This window comes from Empidonax traillii, unplaced genomic scaffold, assembly GCF_003031625.1.
Source record: "Empidonax traillii isolate 1590-97213 ecotype Southwest subspecies unplaced genomic scaffold, ASM303162v1 scaffold45:size3623477, whole genome shotgun sequence".
Lineage (NCBI taxonomy): Eukaryota > Metazoa > Chordata > Aves > Passeriformes > Tyrannidae > Empidonax > Empidonax traillii.
The window spans coordinates 1449267-1455381 of NW_020955238.1; the positions used below are offsets into that span (position 1 = coordinate 1449267).

The window sequence follows — 6115 nt, forward strand, 5'->3', positions numbered from 1 at the left end:
CGGTTATAATCATCCAACAAGGTCCTTGCCATCACTCCTCCCTCGCTCCACTAAAGAAAGAAAGAATAAACGAAAGAAAGAAAACATGGAGACCACCCTGACCGATATAAAAAGTGTTGAGAACAACCTACATAAAGAGGCAGCTCCTGCGAGCCCTACTCGTGCCAGGAGAACAGGGTCTGCTTCGCGGGCAGCCTCTTTGGCGCTAGAGCCAGGCCCGTCATCCCAACACCCGCCAAGCGCGGATTTCGCCGCGAGTGAGAACCGGCACCTCGCTCCGGCACGTCCTCACGCCTGAGCCCCGCACGGGGAAAGCCAACACCGCCTTTAGTCTGAGACTGCCGAACGCTTTCTTCTAGAAGGGTGTACAGTTATTTATGGCTTTCGTGCTACACCGGGCATTTTGCTATGGTTACAAGGGGACCCCGGGGCGGGGTGGGGGCGGAGGTAGGGGGGGAGGGTGAATAGGAGGACAGGGGAGGATGGTGTGCTTTTGTAGGCCCTAAAAATTGGCTCCGTAGGTGATCTGGCCGAGTCCGAGACCTCGCCGACCCGAGGGGTGCGGTGGAGATGTGGTGCGGGGAGAGGGCGACGATGGGACGGAGTGGCACCGAGCGGGTAGCGACGGGGGCTACACGGCCAGGTAGGGAGGAGGGACAGACGGATGGATCGGCATCCTCGGCCACCGGCGCCCCCCCGCGCCCGGATGCCTTTTGCTAAGCGCTGGGGTGGAAACAGAGCTGGGAGAAAGAGAGACCGTATCTGTCCTTCTGCTGGGGAAGGGGTGGAAGCCAGGTGGGCGGGGGAGAGGGCGTCTTTTCTTTCGAGTCACCGAAAAACTGCAAAACCAGATACATGTGTCATTTGCCAAAGTTTACCTTTATAAGAGGCTAAAGAGCTTTAGAAGCACACCATGAAAATATTCCAGTAACAGTTTCTTAGGAGTCAAAAAGTAGCTAGAAGTCTTCTTCCAGCACTACTTATGGTTTTTTTCCTTCACGTCTTTTTTTCCCCTCGTATTTTATTTCGCTATTCTTTAATTCAATATCATAACGCCGACAAAAGAATGTTTTAATAGTAAACGCGTCAGAAAATTAAATTATGTATTTAAACCTCGATAAGAGAATAAGGTTTTTGACTTGTCCATTTCTTCCTTGCATTTTATTATAATCTTCTGCATAACTCTGTGGATAATTCTTAATGGATATTTTAATTTTTTGTTTGATTTCTAAATTAGGGGGAACTTTCATTACACGGGGTCATCTATTGCCTAGGCAGGTGTGACGGCTCTCTTTTGCACACTGGCATATAAAATAAAAGCGACATTTAGGATCTAAAAAACTGCACGTCGTAAAGTTGGCAGCGAGTATAAAAATATTCTGTTCTGAAAAATTTTGGCAGTAGCAGCTGAACACGATAAATCTAGTGGATGCTCTACACTCCCTACATAGACTTTCTGTCGATGACATTCTACATCTACAGGACTAAATAAATAAAATCTTCCGTTTTAATAAAGGTGATTTAATTCAGACCTCTCCACCCAGCGTAGCCGCCGTGGGAAATGTATACTCCAATGTTTACTCGGATCTCTTTCTGTCACTATTCTGTCTTGTTTTTCGCTTACGACATTAGCAAAGCTTTCTGGACCCTACAACCATTGTTTCCCATTTCCACGTTCTCCGTTCAATCTCTGCCCGCCCAAGAAACTCCCCGAAGTTCATCAAGAGGAAAACTCTGTGCACGTAGTTTGTTAATGTCATTGTTTTAACGCTATCTCTTCCCTAGTTGCGCTGGCTCCCCTAAGGTATACAGTACCCCGCTGGCTGTTCTTTATGGTACAGTGCAGCTTCTCAAAAGATCATCGGATGGAGAAATTTAGCTCTTCTTGAAACATTTAAGTAACTGAGCAATTAGTTCTGAATAGGGTAGGGGGAGGGAAGACTAGAGAGCTAAAAGGGGGGGAGGGGAAAGGGGAGAGACACAACACCACTAGACCGAAAAAAACAGGGACGGGGATGCATGGGAGGGGAACTTTAAATGTTCGTATTTAATGGGTGCTTGGAAGGTCTTCGGCACAATATGAGCTGCTCTCCTTAAAGAGGCACAGAGTGCCAATAACTCTTAGTCACCCCCTAACTTTAGGGTGAGTTCCCTGAAGTCCCCAAAAGGTACATAGCTGCGGATTTCAAACCTGGTCCAGTTCCAGTCACACAGTGCATACCTGCTGCAGTAAGAAGTAGAGATGCTTACCAGAATTTCGGGAGTGTGCGGATAGCTCCAAGGTCTCTGCAGTGCTCCTTTCCCCTGTGGAATACTATCTTGCATCCGAGGCAGTTCCCAGTCTATATTTGATATTAACAGCCTCAAACATGAGGCTCTCCCATAGACAATTTTTTCCAGGGTTTTCAAGCAAATTTCTCGGTGCCACAATGTTATGATGGAAGGATGCTGAAATGACAGGCCTCGTAGACGCTTGTCTTAATCATCGGCTTCTTAATTTAGTTTTAGTGCTGTGGTTTTGTGTGTGTGCGTGTGTGTGTGTCTGCGCTTGTGTGCGCGCAAGAGAAGCCTCTGACAACCTGCAGCTTCCTAATGACTGACGAGGCAGGGCTGCTGCAGCAAAGTAACACTTCCCTGGTGTGAAGACCTCTTACTGGGAAGTTTAGTTCACTACTGTTCTCGCAATCCTAATCGTGTAACTTGTAACTAAAACCCATGGAAGAAGGATACAGCATGCTAAACAGACTAACTTCTAATCACTAGAAACTGCTGAGGATTAACTGGAAGTTGGCTAGAGGCAGACACCTAAACTTAAATCTACAAATGCAGATAGAAATGTGGACCATTGAATGTTTCTTCCTCTCCCTCTTTGCCTCCATTCATCTATCCATCCACCTTCAGTCCTATTCACCCCTCTTCAAAATGTTTGACTACCTCTTTCTCTTTGTTAGCGTGCTGCTCCGTCCCCATTCGCCATGCCTTAGCAGCAGGGTATCAGTGTCTGCTGAGCAGCCCTTACCTTAATTGCCCAGGTAACCTGGAATAAATAAGGCAAGCTTATAGTCAAGTGGGAATAGAATTATATATGCGTACATCGAGGCATTTACTGTCAGGAATGTGATATTACTGATTGTTAAACCAAAGTGTCCCAACTCGTTTCCTAGAAGCATAATGCCATCGAAGCGTGGTTATTAAATACCCTTTCTTCATGGCTGAAAAAAACCTCATTCATTTCTTAAGCTGTCAGTACATTTTAGCAGCTTAACCCCTTGAAAGAGCCCGAGAGTACAGAGCCACTATACCCATGTGAAGGGGGATTGAACGCTGGAGCTGGGGCGCGGGGGGAAGGGGGACGCGCAAAGGCAGTACGCTGTATCCACTGAGTGTACAATTGAGAGGGTCTGTTTTTCCTTTGGCCTTTAATTTAAAAATAAAATAAGAATTAAAAAAAAAAAAAAAAGTGCAGCCGAAACACTATCCCTCTGAGTTATACCCAAGAGTTGTACGGATACCGTTGTTAAATGGCACTTCAGCCAGGACGTTTTCGCTCAGCTATTCACCCCCCTCCTGACCCCGGAGTTGGATTCTCTCAGCCCATCCCCGCCGCTCGGTTCGACAGATCCGCAGCGCCGGTGAGCGCACAGGTGAGGGAGCATCCACACCCTGCAGCGAGCCGGCTCCCCTCTGCACACCCACCCGTGTTTCACACGGTTGGGGCCGTGTGACTCCGTTCCAAGCACAAGCTTCTTCTCCAGACATCCCGCAAAACCTTCCCCGTTAGAAAATGCTGCCATGACGGACTTATCTTAAGAGAGTTAGAGTTTAGCCAGACCTGAGGTTTGAGGGGTCAAGCCTGCAGCTCACTGCAGTACCCCGACGCATAAAGAGGTACCACCAAAGTGAAGGGGAGTCGTGGTCAGGGCAGAGCTCCAGGAGGACCTGGCGTTAGAGCAAGACTCTCCTATTTCCAAAGTAAATATCTCCAGTTTTATAAACGGTGAATTTTCTGCCGAAGGAAAGGGAAAAAAAAATACAAAACAAAACCAAAAACTCAAAAGTTAAAGTCCAGCAGAAATAATAATTGACGTGGTTTCTCTTACATATCCTTTTCTGTCTTGTAAACAGTGAATTAATCTTCATGGACCTAGAAAGATATGTACTACATATTGGACAAAACATTTCCTTTTTTGGTAGAACTGTATATCCATGGCATTAAAAAAAATATAAATCTTAAGTTTGTGCACAGACCTTTATTCTGCACCCATGACAAATGACCGAATATTGGATCTAGATCATCAGATGTTTTTAAAGTGTGCTTCTTTGTGTTTTAGCCTTTTGCTCAAAAACGCAAAAAGATGAAAGTTCTATTTTCTTTCCTGTTACGTTTTCATCCCTGATCACAAAACAAAGTAACTCAGCTTTGACCTAAGAAACACCTCAAGGCATTAAAATTTCAACAAGCAATGTCAGTGTTACATTAAACAAGAACTCCTCCAGTTTGCTACAGAGCTGGGATTTGAATAAAATGTTCAATGTTAACAAACAATACACACGTTTGGCACTTTGTGTATTAAATGGATCAAAGAGATTTGATAAGGCATACTACACCATTTGTACAGACCTGATTGAGTTAATATAATATCAGCAAATTTTACAGCGAAGTGAATCTGTTTCTTTTCTTTGTGTTTAAAACCAGCACAGATTACAAATTTTAATGATCTGAAAATGTTTGGTATACAAAATCATGCTTATTTCAGTATTAGCAAAAACACAAGAAATTTTTCAACACAAACACCCAGCTGTGTCTATTTTAAAAGCAGTTCAATGACAGCTTGCACTTATGAGCATGCAATCAGCTAATTTCGCTTTTTTTTTTCTTCTGTGTTAATCAACACTTTCCTTCCTGCATATCAGAGTACAAATAGTATAGTTACTCCACATCAGTAAATGTTTACGTAACCTGTCCTTTCTCAAGAATCTGGTTACATGGAATCATTACATGCTAGACCGAGTAGGAAAACGCACTGGGCCCAGCCACCCTAATGGGATCCTAGTGCACCATAATGACATATATTAGTTAATGATCATCATAATCATAATAATATGCAGGAAGCTTACCTTTCCCCTTACCCCTTGCCATAGTAGAGTCATCTAATGTCCTCCACGTCACATTCTTCTTCAAGAAATCCCATGCATTGACTTCGGTGTTGAGACACGAAATAATTACAAATTGACATGATTTAAAAACCAAACCAACTTATATTTCTAAAAAAAAAAAAAAAAAAAAAAAAAAAAAAAAAAAAAAAAAAAAAAAAAAAAAAAAAAAAAAAAAAAAAAAAAAAAAAAAAAAAAAAAAAAAAAAAAAAAAAAAAAAAAAAAAAAAAAAAAAAAAAAAAAAAAAAAAAAAAAAAAAAAAAAAAAAAGTGGTTGTTGATCGTTAACTTTTTTTGTGTGTGCGTCAGTAGCAACCTGTTATGAAATTGATTAAATAAATACAATTGTGGTAGGGTCATTTGAGGTTAATCCAATCCACAAAGTTCATGCCATTCCCAATTGCAATTGTTTATTACCGGTCCATTGTACTTGTTCTCGCTATTTACTCTCTCTTTCTCACACTCGCTCTCCCTCCCTCACACACACACATACACAAATACGTATATAAAACGCACATCTACACACAACCACGTAGCTCTGCACTGAGCTCTAACCTGAATTTCCTCAGGATAAATTGTTTTAGCTGCGGTTGAGCTTCACGTATTGTTTCTACGGAGCATCTTTTCCTCCGGCACAAACGCTAAGTAGCTTTAACGCGGCGCTACGTTTGCCTACAGCTTCGGTCTGAATGAGATCAGCAAGCTCTCTGACCATTACATTGCCCCCTCTACTTTCCCAGTAAGAAGCTGTGCGATGTATTTCGCTTTGTTTCCCGGTTGATACTTTTGTTTCCGTGCTGACAACAAGAAATGATGTTCCGTGGACGATAAATACCCAACAATTTGGTCCCGACAAACCGTGGCGGTAAGCCCGAGCCTCTACCACCGCGTGTTCTGGTGGAAAGCGGCCGTGCCAGACCCTTTCACCTGCTCCGTGAGCCGCCCGCCCTCTCCCATCCGCC

General features: G+C 43.5%; 1 long non-coding RNA gene across 1 annotated transcript in view; it reads right to left on the bottom strand.

Moving 5' to 3' along the window:
* Positions 1 to 5289, bottom strand: part of LOC114055044 — a 7720-nt gene extending 2431 nt beyond the window's left edge. The window contains exon 1 of the long non-coding RNA XR_003570647.1: positions 2251 to 5289. This is a non-coding gene — a long non-coding RNA (uncharacterized LOC114055044). The remainder of the gene's footprint in view (positions 1 to 2250) is intronic.
* Positions 5290 to 6115: the final 826 nt, after the last annotated feature.